The sequence below is a fragment of the Macrobrachium rosenbergii genome, chromosome 25, assembly GCF_040412425.1.
Source record: "Macrobrachium rosenbergii isolate ZJJX-2024 chromosome 25, ASM4041242v1, whole genome shotgun sequence".
In the NCBI taxonomy this organism is placed as follows: Eukaryota; Metazoa; Arthropoda; class Malacostraca; order Decapoda; family Palaemonidae; genus Macrobrachium; species Macrobrachium rosenbergii.
This window is the reverse complement of record NC_089765.1, coordinates 9,141,945-9,168,375: the sequence shown is the minus strand read 5'-3', so window position 1 is coordinate 9,168,375 and position 26,431 is coordinate 9,141,945. Positions and strand designations below refer to the sequence as shown.

General features: G+C 39.9%; 1 protein-coding gene across 3 annotated transcripts in view; it reads right to left on the bottom strand.

Annotated features, from left to right (window-relative positions):
• Window positions 1–15,925, bottom strand: part of LOC136852294 (uncharacterized) — a 120,492-nt gene extending 104,567 nt beyond the window's left edge. Inside the window, exon 1 of one of the 3 annotated variants that reach the window (XM_067126792.1) lies at window positions 15,746–15,925. The gene's annotated coding sequence lies outside the window, so the exon portion shown is untranslated. The remainder of the gene's footprint in view (window positions 1–15,745) is intronic. The other 2 variants (XM_067126793.1, XM_067126795.1) reach the window with 2 other exon arrangements.
• Window positions 15,926–26,431: the final 10,506 nt, after the last annotated feature.

Sequence of the window (26,431 nt, the reverse complement as noted above, 5' to 3'; positions counted from 1 at the left end):
CGTGAAGCCAAAATGGTGCCATTTCTACGCAGGGGGTCTACATACACAAAATTTGCGTTTAGTTTTGAATTACAAACATGAAAAGCCACGGCCAGAACTCTTTTTGGTAGACATGTCATAGAATGGTACCATAGTCTGACATAAATTTAAGATATCCATTCGTACTGGAAGAAATAACGAATTAGATGTGAGCATAAGAAACTGGGTACAAATGTCTGATTAGTTACAAATTTTCTATTGTTTGTTCATCAGCTGCCAAAATATGTTTTTTAGGAAGTATGCACAGCGTTTGAAAGTTCACTGTCACCTTTGCATCATTTTTTTTTTTTTTTTGCGTGTATTAATACGAAAGACAAGCAAAAATTTAAACATTTTTCAGAATCTATCTGGCAGTATCTGGAAAATCAAGACATTTGTCTCAGACTTTGCAAAGTAAAATCTTTTGAAAATGTTTGATTTATCATCAAATCTGGAAAATCAAGACATTTGTCTCAGACTTTGCAAAGTAAAATCTTTGAAAATGTTTGATTTATTTCATACCATCAAATCTGGAAAATCAAGACTTTTTCTCAGACATTGCAAAGTAGAATCTTTGAAAACGAAAAATATCTGAAAATCTTTGTCTCAGACTTTGCAAAGTAAAATTTTGAAAATGTTTATTTCATACCATCAAATCTGAAAATCAAATTTGTCTCAGACTTTTAAAATCTCATTTTGATTTTATTTTACCATCAAATCTGGAACTTTTCTTTGCAAAAGTAAAATCTTTGAAAACGATTTTCATATCATCAGATCTGAAAAATCAAGACATTTGTCTCAGACTTTGCAAAGTAAAATCTTTGGAAAATTCTTAATTTATTTCAGACCATCAAAACTGACAAATCAAGACATTGATCTCAGACTTTGCAAGGCAGAATCTCGAAAATGACTGACATTTCATGTCATCAAATCTGAAAAGTCAAGCCAGTGCCAGAACAGATGTTTGTTGGGGCTTGAGTCTCAATTAACAAGATTTTACAGTTTTTGGGGCCAGTGCCAGAACAGAAGTCGTCAGTTAACAAGAACCTGCAGTTTTGGTGGGGCCAGTGCCAGAACAGATGTTTGTTGGGGCTGGGCGAAAAGGGTCATAACAACAGTTTTGGTGAGGCCTGAACAGATGTTTGCTGGGCTGGGCAAGAATTAACAAAACCTACAGTTTTGTGGGGCCAGTGCCAGAACAGATGTTTGTTGGGCTGGGAAAAGGCCAATTAACAAGAACCCACCACAGTTTTTGGGCTAAATGCCAGAACAGATGTTTGTTGGGGCTGTCCAATTAACAGAACCTACAGTTTTGGTGGGGCCAGTGCCAGAACAGATGTTTGTTGGGGCTGGGCAAGTGAATCAGTACGTCAGTTTTGGTTAACAGAAGCAAGTAACAGTTAACAAGAACCTACAGTTTTGGTGGGGCCAGTGCCAGAACAGATGTTTGTTAGGGCCAGGGCAGTTTTGTTTAGGCAATGTTTGTTGGGGCTGCGTCAGTTAACAAGAACCTACAGTTTTGGTGGGGCCAGTGCCAGAACAGATGTTTGTTGGGGCTGGGCAAGTGCGTCAGTTAACAAGAACCTACAGTTTTGGTGGGGCCAGTGCCAGAACAGATGTTTGTTGGGGCTGGGCGAGTGCGTCAATTAACAAGAACCCACAGTTTTGGTGGGGCCAGTGCCAGAACAGATGTTTTTGGGTTGGGGGTCAGTTAACAGCAAGTTTTGTGCCGTGCAGAACAGATGTTTGTTGGGGCTAACAAGTGCCTAACAAGAACCCACAGTTTTGGTGGGGCCAGTGCCAGAACAGATGTTTGTTGGGGCTGGGCAAGTGCGTCAGTTAACAAGAACCTACAGTTTTGGTGGGGCCAGTGCCAGAACAGATGTTTGTTGGGGCTGGGCAAGTGCGTCAGTTAACAAGAACCTACAGTTTTGGTGGGGCCAGTGCCAGAACAGATGTTTGTTGGGGGCATGAAAATCTAACAAGAACCCACAGTTTTGTGGGGCCTAAAAGAACAGATGTTTGTTGGGGCTCTAACAAGAACCTACAGTTTTGGTGGACCAGTGCCAAACAGATGTTTGTTGAGGCTGGGCAAGAATATTAACAAGATACAGTTTTTGGTGGGGCCAGTAAAGTGCGTCAGTTAACAAGAACCTACAGGTTCAAACAGATGTTTTTGGGGCTAAGTTAACAAGAATTCCAGATTCTAAACAGATGTTTGTTTGGGCAAGTTAGTAAGTTTTGGTGGGGCCAGTGCCAGAACAGATGTTTGTTGGGGCTGGGCAAGTCAGTTAACAAGCTATGGGGCCAGTGCAGAACAGATGTTTGTTGGGCTGGGCAAGTGCGTATAACAAGAACCTACAGTTTTGGTGGGGCCAGTGCAGAACAGATGTTTGTTGGGGCTGGGCAAGTGGTCGATTAACAAGAACCTACAGTTTTGTGGGGCCAGTGCCAGAACAGATGTTTGTTGGGGAATGAGTGTCAGTTAACAAGAACCTACAGTTTTGTGGGGGAGTGCCAGAACAGATCTTCAGTTAACAAGAACCTACAGTTTTGGTGGGGCCATCTCGAACTGTTCTCCCTAATATAAGCAAAGGGGATTCTTTGATAAAGAATATTGATATTGTAAAAGGTTCTAGAAGATTTTCCAGTAAGATTATTTAATAAGATTCTTAAAGGAGCTATGCACATAGGGTATAAAAAGGTACTTGAAGAAAACTGAAAGCAAACCAAGATCTTCAGTTGCTCATCCTGAGATCTAGAAAAAGTAAAATTATTCCAATAGACGCTTAGGCCTATCTCCAAAAGGAGCGACCTAATCCACTATAAAAACAGAAAATGGTACCTTGTTTTTCTTCTGCTTTCTTACCATGACAAGTCAGCGAGCTCAATGTTCATTGCAACATGATAAAAAGTATTATATTGAAGATTCATATTTTTCAGAAATTCGAGGAAAAGTATTTCGCAAAAGTGAGGCCAGCGGTTCCGTGGAAATCTTTCAGGATTACAGATTAAAGAGTCGTGTAAGTGAATCCGCTGCGTTTTCCTGCAGAATAACCCTTAATCTGCCGTCATTCAAAGGATTACTACTAGACTTTATGGTTCCAGAACATTGCGTGCTTCCATTTGCGCAAGAGTTTCACGTATATTTGTTCCAGGATTTGCCCTAAATTCGCCGCTATCATAATAGGTGTGAAATTTGGTCTGCAAAACAGAACGCTAGTCTCAACCCGAGCCAAGTATATTTTCTCTGGTGTTGCTGTATTTTGTTTCACGACGTTCTGTTGTAAAATCAACTTCAGAAGAAAACGAGTAGAGAATGCGCCGAAGTTTCTTCGGGGCGATCGAGTTTTCTGTGCGCCGTACTGTACAATCAAGGTCACTGAAAATAGATTTATCTTTCGGTGGTCTCGGTATAATGCTGCATGAGCCAGGCCCATGAAACTTTAACCACTGCCCGGTAGTGGCCTGTCCTATATCGTTGCCAGACGCACGATTATGGCTAAGTTTAACCTTAAATCAAATAAAAACTACTGAGGCTAGAGGGCTGCATTTTGATATGTTTGATGATTGCAGGGTGGATGATCAACATACCAATTTGCAGCCCTCTGACCTCAGTAGATTTTAAGATGTGAGGGCCGACAAAAAGTGCGGACGGATAGACAAAGCCGACACAATAGTTTTCTTTTACAGAAAACTAAAACACTAGATTGTTCTTGGCTTTGCATTTGATCAATGGGCAAGTTGAATATAATACGAACACTTGTTGTGCTGTAAGAATAAAATAAAATCTCTTTGTGTTTTGGAAATATATTAAAAGGGATAAGATTCAAATTCACCACAGTTTCAAGACCAACAGGTCTCCTCTTCAGGTGATTATAGTGCAATACGATAAGAGAGGAGAAAAACGATTAATAATCTTCAGTCATTACCAAACTGCCACTCTAAAAACAGTTGCCAAATATTCAACGACCTGACAATCTTGTTAAGTTGGCTGCTTGAATAATATTTCATTCGTGCACACACCATCGACTAACCGTAGTGTTGATTGGCAAAAGAATACATTGTTACTTAAATACAAGTAATACTCAGAGAAGGAAAATAGTTGAAGCTGCCTCATTTAGGGATGTACCTGATTGTAACTTAAATGATGGGAACAATAAGTTTGACAGTTTTTTGTCCTGTTACGTAATTCAAGCAGCCAACCTTAACAAGATTCTCAAGTCGTTGAATATTTAAAAACGAGCGTGTTGGCGCGTCCTACGCGCGCTGGAACTATGCGCTGCTGTCTCCCCTACCTACCCCGCCCGCACCCGGGGCGGACAAACATGTTTGCAGGAGGGTGGATGTCTCCCTTACTCTCCCGTTCCCCCTACCTGCCCCGCCTGCACCAGGGGCGGGCAAACGTGTTTGCAGGAGGAGGGCGGATGTGTCCCCTACCCTCCTATTCCCCTACCTACCCCGCCCGCACCCAGGCAGACAAACCGGTTTGCAGTGGGTGGGTGGCTGTGTCATGTCTCCCCTACTGTCACCCAGGGGAGGACAAACAAGATCCACTCGGATTTTATTATTATAGATTGTTTTTAGAGTGATGGCTGGGTAATGACAGAAGGTGGCTATTCATTGTTTTCCCTCTCTTAACATTTGCAATTTTCCTTTTATTGTATTGTTCTGGAATCACCCGAAGAGGAGACCAGTTGGTCTTGAAACTGTAGTGAATTTTAGCATTTTTAATATATTTCTACAGCACAATGGGATTTTAATTTACTATCCATCTCAAGGACCGCGAGTCATCGTTTTTCTCGAATATCTTTCAAACTAATAATTTGATCAAAATGGTATTTTGACGTGTACAAGACACCTCCCGCTAATTTTTGGTAATATAGTACATTGTCAAATGGTGTTAGTTAAGGCGTTTACTCTTGACTTACATGGTGTTGCCAGCATCGCCTAACTATGCATTCGAATGTCCTTTATCCTCATCCTGTCCCTCCCACCCCCTTCCCCTCCTCATCCCTCCCTCAACCCACTTTCCTGGCCTCCCCATCTCCGACCCCACCCTTTCCTGTCCATGGGTGATAGCGGACGTTCGATTGTGTAGATTAGTCCTGCTGACTCATGCGACTGCCTTTAAAAGTCAAGACTAAACGCCTTAACTGAAACCATTTGACAATGCATTGCAATACCAAAAATTAGCGGGCGGAGTCTTGTACACTGTGTCAAAGTACTATTTCGATCATATAATTACTTTGAAAGATATTTGAGAAAAACGATGACTCGCGCTCCCTGAAATGGAAAGTAGGTTAGTTGCAAGTATTGTGCTATCCAGATGTCAATCTTAACACCTAACCCATATTTGGGCGACAGTGGACCTGAAGTGCTCTAGCATTTTGCTTTCATCCACGTCTCCTTTATCTGCTTATGTCAATTTCTTGAATAATATTTTGTAACTGAAATGACATTTAGGTTAATTTAGTGGTATTTTTAAAGGAAAAACCATCTCTTTTATTACTTGGTGTAGGTACACTGTTCCAGCGTTGCTTTTAGGAATCGTAAATGTTCCGTTCATTTTTAATTCATGCGTAGCAGTAACAATTACAAAAAAAGTAACGTCAATAGGAACAATTTTTTTTTTTTTTTTTTTTTGAGGGAGAGAGATTTGGCAGCCCCCAATTAATTTTATCAGCTTATCCGGGACCAAACTACGTCGTTCCGCGTTTCCTCTGGTAACCTAATTTACAGCTTCGTTAGAAGGCACTTTTATTTGCTCAGGGTAAAATGCACGGAAAGAAAGATATTAGAAAACCACTGATCTTGATGAACTGAAAAATGTTTTAAGGAACCGTCAGAACAAGGACCATAACATATCGAAGTAAGGTACTAGTTGAAATCCTAAATATGGGAAATTATATTGGACGCTGTCTAGATTTTTCTGTGAATTCTTGTGATAAATTTTACTCTCTCTCTCTCTCTCTCTCTCTCTCTCTCTCTCTCTCTCTCTCTCTCTCTCTCTCTCTCACTTTAGCTGCCGTAAAATCTATAGGATGAACAGACACAGAAAAGCTAAAATTATATTACCTGTCGGTAATATAATTTTAGCCTTTCAGAATGAGATCAAACAAATCACCAAATTCATTTATCTCACTGATTTTACGGAAACACATCGTATATTGTGTTATATATATATATATATATATATATATATATATATATATATATATATATATATATATATATATATATATATATATATATACACACATATACATATATATATAATTACGTATAACTATATGAATTTTCGTCACCTGAACGCGCTTGAATTTTTCATATTCACAAAATGAAGCCCCAAATATCATGTGATATCCAGTTCGTTATACTTCTGGAGTAACTTACTTGGGACCCAAGGGAGGATTGTAATTCGTACCGGTAGGATTCGAACCGTGGCCTGGTTTAGAAAAAACGACGGACAGTGACTCTGACCACTCAGCCATCTAAACCAAACAGTGGTTTGAATCCCACTGATGACGAAGCACTCATCACTCATAATTTCCCCTGGGGTGTAAGCTACAGTAGCCTCAAGGCATAGTGAACTGGATTTGAAACGATATTTGTGGCTTAATTTTTGAGATATATATATATATATATGTGTGTGTGTGTATGTGTGTGTATGTGTATGTGTATGTCTGTGTGTGTTTTGTACGTGTCTTTGTGAAAAATAATCCCTTCTTACACAGACACAAACCTCTAAACTGAACATTTGCAGTTTGTCACCTCTACTATTGCAATACACTATTGTTAACATAATTCTCTCGCTGCCCAAACCCCCGCCTTCTTCCCCTATTCCTTAGATATCACCACGAGAGAGAGAGAGAGAGAGAGAGAGAGAGAGAGAGAGAGAGAGAGAGAGAGAGAGAGAGCCGTATCTGAGAAAATGACCGGATATCGAGCCAGTCGTGAGGACAAAAATAGCCGAGCCGTGTCTTTCGAAATGAAGTCCTCCAAAGGTCACTTTCTTTTACTTTCCCTCCCTTTCACATTGGCTGAATAAATAATAGATGCGCAGTAAATGGTCAGATTAAATGTTATTAAAGATGGTGTTGTCCAGTTGTGAACGTTATGGGATGTTATGATCGCGAATCTGTTTGGTTTTGAATTTTCTGTTCACTCACTAAATTCATAAAATCTCAATAGACGCAAACTCATTACACTTTCATTTTTTCCCCTCTAGAAGTCATCAAAAATAACACTACGTGGTTATAACATACGCGAATTACTGATAACATTAAATGACGATAATTTTGTAAGTCCCGGTAGCGTTTTCCCGAGATGTAACCGAGTACCGGGACCTTTCCCTGTAGAAAGCGGGATGCCTTATCTTAAAAACTAACTATAGAATTTTCTTGAAATTAATCTCATTATGTTCCCCACACCCAAATTACTTCGAAGGTTATGTATAACTTAACCTAACCCAACCTAACCTAACCTAGGGGCATGGCATAAAAACCGGGGCTGGGGCAATACTAGCATACATCTCAGGAACTAATCTAACCCAACTCAACCTAACCTAACCTAACCTAACCTAACCTAGGGGCATACATCTCGGGAATTTGCGCCCCAGACACGTTTAGAATCGAAGTCGTCTTCTCTAAATAGTAAATAGAAAAACAGGATGTCAGTTACCGATAGGTTATCTGTCTCCGGATGTACAATCTCGTTTCCACGCTGCCGAGCAGAACATACATCGGTTTCCAACGCAGTTAAAGTATTCAGATTTTGGGGCATTGTAATGAGTTTAATTTCTCCTCTTGAAAAATCTTGAAAGAAGAATACGAGGTATTACGTAAATTCAGTGTTTCTATTGTCTCTATCTCCTGTTAAGTGTGCTTCGTCGAGTGGAATGTCTGAGAGAATTTATCATCGTCTGAGAAATTAGGAAAATCATGGCATCTTTATTTAAAAATTATTTTTAGCGATGCCAGCACAGTTGTTTCAACGGACAACGCATGAAACTACGCGGGTAGAATAATTTCTCGTGGTTGCTGTCTGTAGTTTTGAATGGAGCAATAACAAAAAAAAAAATGAATGGAACAATAAAAAAAAAAAACAATAAAAAAAATGGTCTTAAAGTTGCAAGGAGGAAAAGGTGCGGAAGTTAAATATTCCCGTCTTTTAGTCATGTATTTCTTAAAAAGATTCTTCTGCGCTTTCATTTCTGTGTTTATTTGGTAAGCATCTGTTTATATAGTTATATGTAATACCTTATTATTTGCTTGGTTCTTTGCAGCGTTATCTTTTTTTTTTTCACACACCTAAAAGCATTCTACAATGGTAATTTGCTGGCCAGGCTACGGCCACTTTTCGTGTCTATGAAAGCATAGATTCTCTGTTGAAATAAATGATTAGGGTTTACCATAACTGACCTAATCAGCCATAACCTGAGATTTTTACTGACTTGCCATCACAATCTCATCGATGTCTTTTGCTTCGCTCTCTCATTTTGCCACCTTGAGTTGGATTCCATTATTCATGAGGCCAAACAACACAAAATCAGTCTCATTCCAAACAAGCAACTGGATGTTGCCATTAGCTCACACGAGGTCACCTCTCGACCGCTGACGGCGAACAGCGACGTTGTCGGGCTTCCTTCGGCTGTACATTATAACTTTTCCGACTAAAGAAGACCTCATAGGGAGCCGAAAGATATTATCGGCTTGTTTACCGGATCGCTGACCGACCGTTCGAGCCGACGACGTGCATACTATTGCTTTCGCGGAAAGCATCAGTCTTGTCGGAAGCGAGTGATGTCTCTTATCCGGGCCGAGTGGAGATATCAGTATACTCTTGCCCGGATTAATAAGTCTATGTTGTTGAATCATTTTGCAGTCAGATATCTGTCAGTGTTGCTCATCTTTCTGTACACACATGAACGCGGATACATACGCACATGCAAACACATTAATGTCCATGCTTTAATATTGAGCTGGTATGGGTAAAAAATTACAAAACAGAGGTCACCGCCATATTCGTAGGGTGGGTAGTGCCGTCATTGCACCTCACGCTGTGCGCTGTAGGCATTACTCAAGGTTCTTTGCAGCGTCGCTTCGGCCCCTAGCTGCAACCCCTTTCATTCATCTTACTGTACCTCCGTTCATAGTCTTTCTTCCATCTTACTTTCCACCCTCTTTTAACAATTGTTTCATGGTGCAACTGCGAGGTTTTCCTCCTGTTACACCCTTCAAGCCTTTTACTCTCAATTTTCCTTTCAGCGCTAAATGACCTCATATGTCCCAGCGCTTGGACTTTGGCCTAAATTGTGTATTCTCTTCAATTGTATGAACTCTCCGTGAAGAAAACCTCCACAACACTAGCCAGTCAACGCCTACACAATATACTCATCAGGGTCGCATCAAACCCCGCTACACAAACTGCGCCATTCGCCTCTGTGTCTGTCACGCAATCTCACGCCTCCTGCACATGAACGCCGCTCCTTCTAGTGCTGCTTTCACGTCATCCAACCAGGGCTTTCGAGGTCTTCCTCTCTTGCACCCTCAGAAGACTTCTCTTTCATTCACAGAAGACTTCTGAATTCAGTCTTCACAAACCTAACGCCAACCACTCTATTTAAATTACCAAAACATCTCTTAAACACCCTGGTTCATCCATCTGCTCTCTCTCTCTCTCTCTCTCTCTCTCTCTCTCTCTCTCTCTCTCTCTCTCTCTCTCTAGCAGCTTAAGTTTTGTGACTGTAAAAATTGTCAGGTGTTTGCGACAGATTATGTATCTAATAATAATTATGTATACATATATGTGTGCATGTGTGTGTGTGTGTGTGTTCGTGTAGGTGGGTGCATGTGTTAGTTTTACTTTCGAATTATCTGACGCCACGTGAGAGGCAAACGCTTTGGCGTTTCCAGATTTCGTAGAAATGGTGCGAACCATTTATTTTTTTGACTGACATTTTAGTAAAGGTTTTATTCTTTCCTTTGCCACCGAGCGATTGCATTGTTTTAACCTCTGACTCGCAATTTTTTTTCAGTGCAAATATTTTAAACCTCGACTGCCTTTTCCCCATTTATTCCAGTCAGTCAATTCGTTGATCGTTTCTGGTAGCTAGACATCCATTTTGTATGCCCTTGTTCCATCATCTACACTACGATTCCCTCCTCTCTCTCTCTCTCTCTCTCTCTCTCTCTCTCTCTCTCTCTCTCTCATTTAGGAAGTGCACCGGAGTCGTGATTACAGTCATTTGGTAAAGAATCTGTAGCCCCCTTTTTTACGACCTGTCTGCTTCCTGTAGGAATCTGTCTTGGTTGAAGCTTCAAAGAGCCTTTTCCCACCTCCCCCCGAGTTGAGTAGAATTCAGTTACATTCTCCATACAGTTGTGAGATTCTAAGATCATTGATTATGTTCTTAATTGTGTTTTTTTTTTCCTATTTAATAGTGCGGTCTGCTTCAAGATCAATTATCCAGAAAGAAAATCTGTTTTTATCTTGGTATTTGCTAATTATAACAAGTGAAATGTGCGCCGAAGTTTTACGGCACAATCGAGTTTTCTGTACATCGTATAATCAAGGCCACCGAAAATAGATCTATCTTTCGGTGGTCTCGGTATAATGCTGTATGAGCCGCGGCCCATGAAACTTTAACCACGGCCCGGTGGTGGCCTCGTCCTATATCGTTGCCAGATGCACGATTATGGCTAACTTTAACCTTAAATAAAATAAAAACTATTGAGGCTAGAGGGCTGGAATTTGGTATGTTTGATGATTGGAGGGAGGATGATCAACATACCAATTTGCAGCCCTCTAGCCTCAGTAGTTTTCAAGATCTGAGGGCGGACGGACAGACAAAGCCAGCACTGAAAACTAAAAAGTAAAGGTTTGGCAGTCTATTTTATTTCAATGTGTTTATTGCCATTTCTCGTCAGGAAACGCAGAGAAATAAAAACAAGGCATTTCCCAGCAATATTGTCCGAGTTTAGGGAGTTACTGAGAATCAAAGTATGACAAAGATTCATCGATTGAAAAAATTTATCTTATCGCAAGAAATTATAAAATTATACCCTAGAGCTCTAAATACAAAAGTCAACTAAAGTTAGTTGATTTACGAGGACCATATCTCGTTCAGATATAGTTACAGAGGTTTTGAAACTGTTTTGAAATCTGGAGTCTATAAACTCGAAACAGTGGTAAAATATTTGAATGACTGCGGCCTCCAAACCCACAATCCTCACCCCACCCCTACACGTCTAAAAAAAAAAAAAAAAAAAAAAAAAGCAGCTGGTCGGATTTTTAAAGTAAAAGCAGCAGTAGCGTATTGAATTCATGCCTGAGTCCAACTTTCAATTTTGACGTTTTGACGCAATGTGTGCATCCACAGTACATATCTTCCTCTGTCTACTTGCTTCCATAAACGATACCCGGCTCTGTCTGCTTCTTACTTCCATAAACGATACTCGGCTTTATCTGCTTCTTACTTCTATAAATGATACCCGGCTCTATCTGCTTCTTACTTCCATAAACGATACCCGGCTCTATCTGCTTCTTACTTCCATAAATGATACCCGGCTCTATCTGCTTCTTACTTCCATAAACGATACCCGGCTCTATCTGCTTCTTACTTCCATAAACGATACTCGGCTTTATCTGCTTCTTACTTCTATAAATGATACCCGGCTCTATCTGCTTCTTACTTCCATAAACGATACCTATCTGGCTCTTATCTGCTTCTTACTTCCATAAACGATACCGGGCTCTATCTGCTTCTACCTTCCATAAACGATACCCGGATCTATCTGCTTTTACTTCCATAAAAGATGCCGGCTCTATCTGCTTTTACTTCCATAAACGATACCCATCTTTATCTACTTCTTCCATAAACGATACCCGGCTCTATCTATGCTTCTTCTTACTTCCATAAACGATACCGGCTTTATCTGCTTCTTACTCTATAAATGACACCGCCTCTATCTGCTTCTTACTTCCATAAAAGATACCCGGCTCTATCTGCTTCTTACTTCCATAAACGATACCCGGCTTTATCTGCTTCTTACTTCCATAAACGATACCCTTACTTCCATAAATTATCTATCTACTTACTTCATAAACGATACCCGGCTCTATCTATTCTATCTTCCCATAAACGATACCCGGCTCTATCTTGCATCTTACTCATAAATGATCTTTATCTTACCATAAACGATACCTGGCTCTATCTTCTTACTTCCATAAACGATACCTGGCTCTATCTGCTTCTTACTTTATAAACGATACTCGGCTTTATCTGTTTTTACTTCCATAACGATACCCGCTCTCCCATTGATACATCGGCTCTTCCATAAACGATACCCATCTCTGCTTTTTTACTTCCATAAATGATACCCGGCTCTATCTGCTTCTTACTTCCATAAACGATACCCGGCTTTATCTGCTTACTTTACTTTTGACTCTCCATAAATGATACCCGGCTCTATCTATTCTTACTTCCATAAACGATAAACGATAAACCCGGCTTTATCTACTTCTTACTTCCATAAACGATGCCTTCTCTCTACTTCTTCCTTTTATCTGCTCTATCTCTCGCTTACTTCCATAAACGATACCCGGCTCTATAAACGATACCCATCTCTATCTACTTCTTACTTCCATAAACGATACCCGGCTCTATCTACTTCTTACTTCCATAAACGATACCCGGCTCTATCTACTTCTTACTTCCATAAACGATACCCGGCTCTATCTACTTCTTACTTCCATAAACAATACCCATCTTTATTTACATCTTGCTTCCATAAACGATACCCATCTCTTTCTACTTCTTCCTTCCATAAACGATACCTCATCTCTTATCTACTCTTTACTTCCATAAACGATACCCGGCTTCTTACTTCCATAAACGATACCCGGCTCTATCTACTTCTTACTTCCATAAACGATACCATCTCTGTTTACATCTTGCTTCCATAAACGATACCCATCTCTTTCTACTTCTTACTTCCATAAACGATACCCATCTCTATCTACATCTTACTCCATAAACGATACCCATCTCTATCTACATCTTACTCCATAAACGATACCCATCTCTATCTACATCTTACTCCATAAACGATACCCATCTCTATCTACATCTTACTCCATAAACGATACCCTGTTCTGTCTACTTCTTCCTTCCATAAACGATACCCATCTCTATCTACTTCTTACTTCCATAAACGATACCCATCTCTATCTACTTCTTACTTCCATAAACGATATCCATCTCTATCTACGTCTTTCTTCCTTAAAAACGATACTCGGCTCCTCCTAATAAACACAAAGAATGTTATGCTCAACATTTTAACGTTAACTGGGATGGCGAATGTTGCACAACTAAATGCGCGCACGCGCACACGCACACACACACACACACACACACACACATATATATATATATATATATATATATATATATATATATATATATATATATATATATATATATACGTACGTATAAGTATGCAGTATAAATGTATGTGCAGCATACATGTATTTATGCAGTCTTATACATTAATGCATACGAAAAAAAATATACAGGTCACTTACATTGTGAGTGTTTCATAGTACTTGTACCCTTGAGTTCTTACATAATCATTCACCTAAAACAGTTCTGTCTCACAGAAGAATCTTTGATGACAGTCTCTGGTCCTCCAGTGCACCAATATGTTCTCCTGCGTCTCAAAGAACGCCACGTATTCAAAGTGAATGTTACTGTAATGAGAAGCTAAAGAAGAACAATAGGAACATTAATATTTTAACTCTGAAGGAGTCAATTTTGGGTGATTTTCTTATTGTTGTTTTTATTTTTGTTCATAGAATTCTTAAGTTTATGATCATTATTCCGGTTAAAGGCTCAGCTCTCATTCTGGAGATGAAAAGGAAGTTGGTGAGAGAGAGAGAGAGAGAATTGGACACCTCTATAAGGGAAACGTTTCTTGTGATATTACTATGACAACACTTTTGCTATAGTCGTCTTTATCCTGTGTCTTTAGTGAATTAAGTAAAATGTTACCTTTCTGTAACTGGGAATCAATGAAAAAGTGCGAAGACAACAACATCTTCATTCTAGGAAAGACGAGACGTGGAGAACTCCCAAAGAAAACCCGACATCAGTCCTTCCATTCGGCAGAGAAGTCAGACGGAGAGAGAAAGAGAAGTTAAGAGGCCATTGTGGTTGTTACAATTACATACGGGTACAGAGATGTCTTTAGGGCGAAGGTCATTCCTTACCGTGACCCATTTATTCCTAACGTCACACGCAAGGTGAAAGACGAGAGAAGAAAAGAAGGAGGAGGAGATGAGGTCCGAAGATTCTCTCACGGAACAAAGTAACCAGCCGATAACGTATTCCATCTATTTCTATGAACTCTTAAAGAAAGGCTGTGTAAAGAGACCAAGAAATATATTCCGTTGTTTATTCTACAGCTGAAAGCCCGATCCATCATCGTTTAATCCTCTGAAGTCCCTCTATCTCTCTCTCTCTCTCTCTCTCTTCTACCTTACAGATACCGCCAACCTCTCTCCCTCCCTCGTGCTCCTCCTCCTCCTCCTCCTCCTCCTCCTCCCAGCCAGCACCCGAGCAATCGCATTATCACCCCGCCCCTTTTCGCCCACGGGGTCGGTTAATTCCAAGAAACAGAGAGGTGTTTAGTAGGTGGCCGACCCAGGGCGAGAGAGGAGAGAGGGAGAGAAGAGAGTATTGCTGGTGGGCAGAGCCGTAGGGGAGCCGTCCCGGGGGTGGGGGGGGGGCGGTGTTAGTGTGGTCGGGAAGGGGGATAGATAACCCAAGGAGAGTGGGGGTGGTGGAGGGGGGGAGTGTCATATCACGATGTGCTTCACCCAGTCCATCAACTTAATTAGAGGCCAGGTGGAATAAGCACTAACGGAAACATTTCATTCAGTGAGAATTATTATCGTCTCTCTCTTTCTCTCTCTCATTATATCTCTCTCCTCCGTCTCTCTTTGTCTCCCCTTCTTCACTGCATTTTTAAATTCAAAACCATATTGCTTTTAACTAACAATTATTCTTTCTTTTAGTCCCCCACTCGATGTAGTTGATATTCGTCTCAGAGAAAAGACAGATTTTCAATTCCTAGGCCTAAATGCTTTACACGAGTTATTTGTATACAGTATGGAGCGCTGGAACGTCACTACTTCGAATATATTTAAATTCATGTACAGCAAATAGCTACATTAGTTTGATTCATAAACGTAAAATAAATGTCTGATTTTCATTCATATTAAAACTCTAATTACGCTAAATAATTTCCAGTTAATAGTATTTTTATTTATTTCAAAAATAACTTCGCAATCAATCTAACATTACATCCATGAAAGAATTTGTTACAACTTCCACAATCAGCCTTTCAAAAAATAAAAAAAATTCATGTTGATCATCAATACAGCAATATTTTTTCTTTAATCGTACGTATCTGTATATTCATATATAAGAAAACCTATATAGTACATGATCAAAATATTTTCCTAAGTACTACTGTTTTCAAACAGTGAATAGGTTTTAATCATGAAAGTCACGTGAACAAACAGAAACCCGTCCTTTCCATGGCGTAATTTGACATAAATTCAGGTAAAGCAGTACCCCGTTTATACTTTCTGTGTAGGAGGTGAATCTGGTCGTCAAACCATTAAGTGGCAATCGTTTACAGAATTAAAAACGAGCACTTACTTTGTCGTAGCAATGTCGAGTTAGGGGAATCTACAGCTGAGATCTGCGGGGAAGGTCGCTAAGCACGTACAACACTACACCACTGTTTTAAGGCACCTCGCTGTCTGCTAGATTACAGGCGAATGTCGAGCGACAAGGAAATACGCTTGCGAGTGTTTCTGCGCAAGTCCCCCCTCAGTTGCCTGATGTACAACTTCATTTTCTATGGCTGGCGTTTTCTGTGCGTCGGACGTCGATGCTGCTGCTGCTGCTGCTGCTGCTGCTGCTGCTGCTGGGTTTGGAGACAGATAAGCTCTTCACGATATCGATGAGCGGGTTCAAGTTACTTTCCCGGAACCAGAAAATTGAGAGAAATATGCTCGTTTTGATTGAAGATACCATTCTCTCTCTCTCTCTCTCTCTCCCTCTCCCCCCCCCCACCTCTCTCTCTCTCTCTCGCACAACATTCAGAGTTCAGAAGAATATTCCTGAAAACATGTAGAATGCAGATCGGTGTTTAATTTTTGCTGTACATGCGTTTGTTTCCGGCGAGTCAAGATTCTTACAGGATGCAATCACTGAATGCTGGTGTTGTTTCCGCACTGATGACCATACGGTCGAAGGTTTTCTGAAAGAAAGAAACTCTGATGAAATGGTCTTATTTCTGGAGTGAGAGATTCCAGGAAAGCTCCAGGAATAAGATGATTTTATCAAAAGTCGTAAAGCGTCGACCGCAAGAGGTAATTCTTGCATAAAAAGTTTCATCATCCAATGATAATAACAGAGCGAGTGCGTCTGCATATTGGAGCTATCAGCCCATCCTTGCACACTTGTAAATATAACGATTGAAGATCGTTATCATCATACAGTGACCTTATCTAGCAAGATTTATGGATGCAATAAAACACAGAGGGTAAAGGGGGTGTGGTAGGGGGTTGGGGTTTGGGGCTTGTTTCCAAAGCAGGAGACAGAAAATATATAAAATGATAGAAATTACCGATAATAGAAGAAACTGTGTGCATTTACTGACTAAATTTTGTTTCTTCATTCATCCAGTTGAGTATGAATATGGTACTAGAGACGAACCAAGTCTCCAGCTTAGTTCAGTCAGCCTAATGCTTTGGGTAAATCTGATTTCTCAGTTGATGACAAGCTCTTAGTTTAGACCGATAGCTGAGAGCCGGGACCTTACAGTGAAGCATTCCAAATGACTACGATAAGAAAATTACATGATTTGCAGAGCTGCTGCTAAGACGTTTACTTTCCCCTTTGACAAAGAGAATAGAGAAAGAAACAGATCCTAAAATGGCCTATGGAAGTATTTAAAAAAGGAGGAGTCTAGGTTCCAGACACAACGTATCACAAAGAAAAATAATCAAGATAGGAACTACAGAATTCAACAGGAACCAAGGACAGATCATAATTAATATATATATATATATATATATATATATATATATATATATATATATATATATATATATATATATATATATATATATATATATATATATATATATATATATATATAGTGTGTGTGTGTGTGTAAAGTAAAACACTCCAAGGCTTAGGTCAAACGCGCAATACCTGTGGAATGTGAGTGCGTGTCATTAACGCTCTTGTGAATCGGAGGTGCTTTGAAAAGCGACCTGAAGGCAATTTTACTTCTTTAAGCCGTGTTTGACATGTTGGCAGTTCCTCGACGATGTGTCTTAACCCAGAGCCTTGCTGTTTACCTCCTCGCCAGTCATGCAACCTTACGAGGCCAACAACCAATCCGTTCTGAACGGCGTTGCAAGTCCTTAAAACTCGTCATTGCGAAAGCAGACGAGATGTTCAACGCTGTGTCCTCGTCCACGCAAGGTGTGAAGGATGAGAGAGCCAAAAGGTAAAAGAAAATATGTCTGCAAGCGCTATGGTCGTAAATGGCGATAAAAACTATACGGGTAGGTTGTCATTCAAGGAAGGGAAATCAGGATTACATAACACTCAAAAGGATAGGTTCTCATTCAAGGAAGTGAGATCAGGATTTACATAACACTCTCAAGGGTCGGTTCTCATTCAAGGAAGAGAAACCAGGATTACATAACACACTCAAGGGTAGGTTCTCATTCAAGGAAGTGAGATCAGGATTACATAGCGCTCTGAAGGGTAGGTTCTCATTTAAGGAAGGGAAATCAGGATTACATAACAATCAAGGGTAGGTTCTCATTCAAGGAAGTGAGATCAGGATTACATAACAATCAAGGGTAGGTTCTCATTCAAGGAAGTGAGATCAGGATTTACATAACACTCTCAAGGGAAGGTTATCATTCAAGGAAGTGAAATCAGGATTAGTCAAACCCTTATTTCGTATCGTCATCATGACCCTGAAATCATAATGGTCAATTCAAGGTCTTGACCTGGGGTCAAATTACTAGTTACACAAAATAGGATCAAACGCTACCTCTCTCTCTCTCTCTCTCTCTCTCTCTCTCTCTCTCTCTCTCTCTCCTCCCCTATTCCTTTGTAGAAAGTGACATTATTTGTAAGTGTATTCACTTCCGAAGTCAGAGCTAAGATTATGCTTAGAATGACTGATTTTGAATGCTGTTGAGTCCGCACAGATGAGAATCATGAGTTAATGGTCCGTCCCCAGAGGGTTAGATCTGGTCTACAGGTCAATTGCTTCATTTATGCATATATTTATTTACCTATACACATTTCTATGCATTCAGATCTGTTTTAATGTGTACGTGTAAAATGATGTGGTCGTAGCTTCAAAGAATGAATGTGTATATGTAAAATGATGTGGCCATAGCTTTGCAGAATGAATGATGTGGCTATAGCTTTGCAGATTGAATGTGTATATGTAAAATTATGTTGCCGTAGCTCTGTAGAATGATTATGCATATGTAAAGTGATGTGGCCATAGCCTGCAGAAGAATCAACCATTGCTCAAACGGTAGCTTTGCAGAATCAACATGGAAATGGAAATGTGCTGCAACTTTGCTGCTCTATAATGATAATCTTTTATAATGATCAGCTATGATAAAAACATTTGTTACCTTAAAAATGTTTAACGGGAAACTTATGACACAATAGAACAGATTAGGTGCTGGGAACAACTCCATCAGTATACTTAAGTATAGTACAGACTCTTGAAAGTTATAAATCCGCGGAATGGTTTGTGCAGAAAGACCAGTTAAGAAGAAGAGAAATTAAGCAATAAGCTAAATCATAATATAAATGAAACCAGTTCGATATTCAACAGCCAGATGAAGAGATTATTTTGTATCCTTGCGTAAAGTGACGAATCCCAAGTCCAGCAACAAAGTCAAAATGACTGACATAATTAAATGGTGTTGGTTGACAGTGGAATTGGAATATATAGAATATAAGCCAGAGGCCAAGCGCTGAGACCTATGAGGTCATTCAGTGCTGAAACGGAAACTGGCAGTAAAATGTTTCGAACGGTGTAGGAAAACCTCTCAGTTGCAATATAAAGCAATTGTGAGAGAGGGTGGAAAGACAGATGAGAGAAAGAGGATATGAACGGAGGTACAGTAAAAGGAATGAAAGGGGTTGCAGCTAGGGGCCGAAGGGACGCTGCAAAGAACCTTAAGTATAGCGTCTACAGCGCACCCTATACGGAGTTGGTTGCCAACGAAGCCTTTGATTTTAGGCGAGGGAAATCGGCGAACAAAAAATCGGAAGGACACTGAAGATTCGTCAAGAGAGAGATGGCAAAAAACGCCAGAGACAAAAACAGCCCTAAAATAGCTTCGGACAGCTCCAGAATATGAATTTACCGAAAACCTAATTCGGACGCCAAATTCACATGGCTTCCCGAAATCAAGGAGATTGCTTTGGCGGTTTATAATCAGCAGTCGTGAGATTTATAGAAGAAGACCCGGGAGTCCTCTTACCCTTCTGACGTCATTGGGTGAGAGACGGAAAAGGGAACTTGATGATTCCCGAGGAATGTCAGGTAATTTACATTTTAAGCCAAAGAAAACAGCCGTCTCGCTGAAGGAGTGCATGGACGAATAACGACAAAGCAGTAAGTGGATATCGCGGTAAATGATATATATATATATATATATATATATATATATATATATATATATATATATATATATATATATATATATATTAAACAGTGGTTTGTATCCGATATGTGGCATAGATAACACGTCTCCTGAACTTAGCTATATTCCTTGAGGTCATGACACTTGAAGTGCCAAAAAATATCAGTTTAGCCTGTTAACTCTCTCATCCCATTTCTCTCTCTGTTAAATCATCCTATTTAACGAAATGACGTTAACTCATCGCTTGTGCTTCGGTGAAACATTCCCCCGAAGAGACTAGGGAAAAATAAAGCTTAATTCTTCCCGCTTTCATTGTCGACAAAAATAGCAGCTGCCATTAAATAGTCTACTCTTCGGATAATTGGGCGCAGTTCAGGCATCTCGTCTATTGCAGCAGATGGTTATAAGTTTTTTTTGCACCTTTTTTTTCATAAAAGTCAAAGAAAACGTTACAATGGCTTTTGTTTTAAGATCTGCCATAATTATTTACTGTTGAAAACGGCGGTAGATTATTTTTACGAATATATATCAATCTTGGCCTTACAGATGCCAGTGTATTTCCTTACTAGAACACAGAAACACACAAAGTATACTTTATTTATATATATATATATAAATATATATATATATATATATATATATATATATATATATATATATATATATATATATATATATATATATATATATATATATATATATATATTGCGGTAAAGTGTGTGTGTGTGTGTGTGTTTTAGTAAAGACGTACACTGCCATCTGCAATAAACAAGGTTATGTATATATTCGTAAAAATGTGAATGTGTGTGCGCGCGCGCGTACGTGTGTACGATCTTTCATGTTCAGCGATTTCCAGACAGTGCCGAGTCTTTATTTTCAAACGTCCGGGACTAGTAACGAGGCCAACGTTTCTCAAGCCATGAAAGTGTGGATAAAGTTATAAGATGTACAATGAGGCTATTTATCCAAAATATTTATTAGAAACACGAAACTGTAATGGTAGAATGACTGCATATCTGATGTGGCTAACGAACTGAGAGTTAATACATTAAATGTTTAATACTGTAAGTCGTGGAAAGAGTTACCAAAGGCGACTGGACGAACTGAAAGTCCCCAAATAAAGCAGGCCTCCGAAGGACTTGCTTTGAAACAACTCTAATATTATTCTGAGAGGCTTCAAAGTCACTCGAAGCGCTGAAGGATTGAAGCACGAACTCAGCTTATAATAATATACGAATGAAGTGTTTAAAAAGAGACTCAAAGATTATCAACCAGCCTCCATGTCTATGACATACCGGTTTCTAAGGAGCGGAGTTCCCGTCGGCATAATATGACAGGCGAAAAAATTATTAATATTTAGACCGATTATCGATCAGCCGTATTGGATGAACGATCATTCTGATGAGGTTATCTTAGTAGTATTTCGTTGTACTAAGTCAGTCTTCCAAAGGACAAATGACGAAGGTTTTTCATTTATTCTCGGAGACCTCTTCTCCTGCGAACAAGCACTCTTGAGAGGACAAAATGGCCCTCTCCAATTAACACAGTGACCAGGACCCCTAACGTGAATGAACATCCCGAATTCTCAGAGGAGGGAGTTTTGTGAACAGCCTTTGGGAGAGAGTGAAAACAGAATTTTCTGAATATATATATATAATATATATAATTTATGTATGTATATTTATATATATATATGTATATTTGTATATTTATATGTAAATGAGATGATGTATGAATAAGAAAACGCACCTCCTTGTTTGCGCTAAAATGCGCTTAAGATTCCAACTGAGTTCTACAAACTCACTGACCGTCCATCCTCAGATCTTAAAAACTACTGAGGCGCGACCTATGATCTTTAACCACGGCCCGGTGGTGGCTTGTCCTATATCGTTGCCAGACGCACGATTATGGCTAACTTTAACCTTAAATAAAATAAAAACTATTGAGGCTAGAGGGCTGCAATTTGATACGTTTGATGACTGGAGGGTGGATGATCAAAATACCAATTTGCAGCCCTCTAGCCTCAGTAGGTTTTGTTTTATTTAAGGTTAAAGTTAGCCATAATCGTGCGTCTGGCAACGATATAGGACAAGCCGCCACCGGGCCGTGGTTAAAGATCATAGGTCGCGGCTCATACAGCATTATAACGAGACCACCGAAAGATGGTGCATTGTAGGCATTACTTAAGTTTTTCGCAGCGTGCCTTCGGCCCCTAGCTACAACCCCTTTCGTTCCTTTTACTGTGCCTCCTTTCATATTCTCTTTCTTCCATCTTACTTTCCACCCTCTCCTAACAATTGATTCATAGTGGATTTGCGAGATTTTCCTCCTGTTACACCTGTCAGATCTTTCTATTGTCAGTTTCCGTTTCACCGCTGAATGACCTCATAGGTCTCAGCGCGTGGCCTTTGGCCTAAATTCTATAATCGATTCAGTTCAGTTGAATTATCTATCACGCTCTTGTTTCTCGTCGACCGGAAAGTTCATAGTTGAAATTTCGCTGCGCCCTGAGTGATAATTATGTCGAATACAGATACGAATTTCCGGTTTCAACAACAGTAGTCCTTATTACTGGGCCAGATTTCATGTGAAAAGTGAAAAAAGGGATATTGGCCAAGATGATGATGAAAATTGAATTATATTGATATTTACACACTCCAAGTTTGAACCTGGGAGGAATATTTTATCGGCTTCAAAATCCGAATCACTCATAGGTCCCACTGCTTGTCGTTTGGTCTAAACTCCATATATCCTTAAATGTTAGGAACTCCCTTTCTGATAATGTGTCGACCTATATAAGAAAGGTTATATATGAAATATCTTGTCATTACAGTTAGGCTTGATATCAAGATGAATAGAATGACCTTATTTAGGTCATTTATCGAGAAGTGCAATATTCATAACAATGACGACTCATAAGATATTGAAAAGCTCCTTGACGTGTAAGTCTAAAATGGCCGATTTACATATTTTTACAGTGAGAGACGATAAAGCAAGGATGATTGAACAGTGAGGGAACTCATCGCCCTCTCTCTCTCTCTCTCTCTCTCTCTCTCTCTCTCTCTCTCTCTCTCTCTCCTTCTTCTTCTCCTTCTTCTTCTTCTTCTTCTTCTTCTTCTTCTTCTTCTCTTGAAGAAAACGATTAGACCTTTAGGGAAGGAAAGATATAGTACCTCGGCCCTGACATTTACGAGCGAAATTTTGGCGTTGGAGTGAAATGATTGTGACTTTAAGTGGGGACTGTTCTAATGAGAGAGAGAGAGAGAGAGAGAGAGAGAGAGAGAGAGAGAGAGAGAGAGAGGTGCCTAATAGGGAAGGGAGGGTTGGAGTGATACGCCTGAGAGCCGAACTCGATCAATTCAAGATTAAATCGTCGAAGTTCCCCGTAAGGGGGTAAGTGCCGTCAGTGCACCTCACATGGTGCACTGCAGGCATTACCAAAGGATCTTTGCAGCGTCCCTCCGGCCCCTAGCTGCAACTTGCATCTCATTTTTCACTGCGCCTCCATTCCTATTACTTTCTTCCATCTTTTTCTCCATCCTACAATTATTTCAAAGTGCAACTGCTTTGAGGTTTTCCCCTGTTACACTTTTCAAACCTTCCTACTCTCAATATTCCCTTCCAGCGTCCCTTCATAGGTCCCATAGCCTTGGCTAAACTCCATATTCCATTCAATTCCAAATCGTCGAAGTTTGCAGACGAAATGTTTGCTGCTGGAAATCTGTGTTGTGTTTTTGTGAGCGCTCTCACGGTGCCTGCACGATGAACGCAATATGAAGATCGTTGACCTGTGTTATTCAGGAGAGAATTTCACTAGTTATGATACATCTTTGATAGAAGGAATCCCTCTATAATAATTGATCTCTTTCTGTATTTTCCATCCATTTACTTCCTGTTCCAAATTCTTTGGAAGCTTGAATTTCTGGTCAGTGGCCCCTGAGGGCTTGTTCCATATGAATAGGGTTCGTCTTCTGAATAATAATAATAATAATAATAATAATAATAATAATAATAATAATAATAATAATAATCTACCCAAACAAAAATGTTTGTTATTGCATAGGCCAAGTGGACAAATAGCCTGATACCCTTATCCAGACAAGGTCTGATGAACGCTAGGAGATAGATCTTGCCCCGAAAGAAGCATTACGCCTTTACCTCCTCTTCCCAAGAGGTGGAAAATAGCAAGAAACTTCACTCAGGCAGAGAAATGGAAATCAGAACGACAATTGTAAACCAAACGCTTAGCGTAGGGTGTCAGAGAGTTCTTGCCTGAACCTTTTCACGCTTCGGCTCGAATCCTGCCACGGAAGGTGGAAGTCTCTCTGCTTATTTCCCCGCGCAGATAAGAGCTTGTAGTGATAAGCGTACCTGGAAAAGTACGAGGGAGTCGAGAAGTTCCAGTGTTGTGCAATGAAAGCTGTGGCGGAAACGCGATGAAAAATAGCCTCACACGAACTTGGAATGGAGGAAGAAGTGAAGCAGATATCAAAGAAATATTAGCTTCATTATTTGTAACAGAAGATTCAAAGAATACGAACAATTATTGATCATGGGAGGAACTTTAATGAAGATCAGTTTTGAGGTATATTATTATTAATGTCATCAGCAACCCTGTACGTAACGTGTATATAATATATATGTATATGTATATATATACATATATATTTCCATTTATACAGCGTGGGTGGCCTATTGTACATCAGGTAATTAGAGTAAGAGAATATAAGAGTTTAGAGTAAATCATGTGTCTTTATACTCCGTGGGTAGGTAGGGCCGTCAGTCCGCCTCACGTGGTGCACCGAAGGCAGTATTTGAGGGGTCTTTGAGGCGTCCCTTCCTTAGGCCCTTAGCTGCAACCTCTTTCATTCATTTTACTGTACCTCCGTTCATATTATTTCTTCCATCTTACTTTCCACCCTCTCTAGTAACAATTGTTTCATAGTGCAGCTGCGAGGCTTTTCTCCTGTTACACCTTTCAAACCTTCTTACTGTCAATTTCCCTTTCAGCGCTGAATGACCTCATAGGTCCCAACGCTTCACCTTTGGCCTAAATTCTGTTTCTATGAATCTTTATATTATACAAATGAGGAAAATTTTGATTTGATTAACTGAAGTTTAGTTTCCCTGACAGAATGTTTTTAGTAGACATTAAAGAAACAAGTGAAAACTGCGCCGAAGTTTCTTCGGCGCAATCGAGTTTTCTGTACAGCGTATAATCAAGGCCACCAAAAATGGATCTATCTTTCGATGGCCTCGGTATAATGCTGTATGAGCCGCGGCCTATGAAACTTTAACCACTGCCTGGTGGTGGCCTATCCTATATGTTGCCAGAAGCACTATTATGGCTAACTTTAACCTTGAATAAAATAAAAACCACTGAGGCTAGAGGGCTGCAATTTGGTATGCTTGATGATTGGAAGGTGGATGATCAACATACCAATTTGCAGCCCTCTAGCCTTAGTAGTTTCTAAGATATGAGGGCGGACAGAAAAAGTGCGGACGAACAGACAAATAGCCGTCTCAATATTTTCCTTTTACAGAAAACTGAAAAAAACTGGACGAGAATAATGTACAGGGAATGCGAGATGCACACTCACTCCGTGTTGTATCCCGAGTGACTGAGAAGCATCAGATCACAACAGTTTTATGATGGAAAACAGTAGCTCTGTAAGTTAAAAAAAAAATTCAGATGGACTAAAGGTGGTTCTAAACGATTAAGATCTTTGCGCGTAATTTTTGGCATTCCGCCAAAAGAAGTTCTCGTTTCAGAACTTCAAAGTCAGAACTTCGCAGTCAGAACTTCGCCCGCGTGGACGCAGCCTTACTTAGCGTTGATGCGAATATTGACTGATGATCGTTTGCGTCAAAAAAGTTGATCGTCTGTGCCATTTATTGCCAATTTTCAGAGGTGAATAAGTCGAACACCACTTAATGGCCAGCCACTTATAAGAGCTGATAGTCTGGTCAGTGGTCTGGTTAAACCATTTTAACCCTTTCGTTTATGACTTGTGACAATTACGTTTGTAGGCAGCGGCACTGACTCGAGCGGTAAGCCTAAAAATGTTTGTACCTTTGTTTGTTCAAAGACGCATATCTCCGACAGTTTTCAAGGAAGACTGCTAAGTTTTGTTTCATTTTGCAGCTGATCACATATTCTATAGGTAATCTCTCTTTTTATGACGTTTGGATACGTCATCAGTAAGCGGAGGCTTAAAATTTGGATGACGTTCATATACGTCATCGGCAAGCGAAAGGTTAATAACAGTAAGCTTCAGTCAGGACCCCCATGCAACAAAAAATGAAACATTTGTAGAGGTGCAGCTCGCTTCTCGCCGAACGAATATTCATAGTCATTTTCGAACACTATGATTACACTGTCAGAATACCAACCACGCCTGGGTAGACTCAGAGAATCGAATGTTTTATTTCCATGACGTCACTCTTGTACAAAAACAACAAGGTATTTAAACACACCTTTCCCCTGTCAAGCCCTATCATTCAATCTCCTGGTTTTTTCCCTCCCGATTTAATTCGTGCCTTGAAGTTCTCTGGACGTAGACACTCCCTGATTTCGAAATGCCACGAGACTTCATTCTTATTTACGTAACGGAGCGATTGGGTATATTGGAACGTG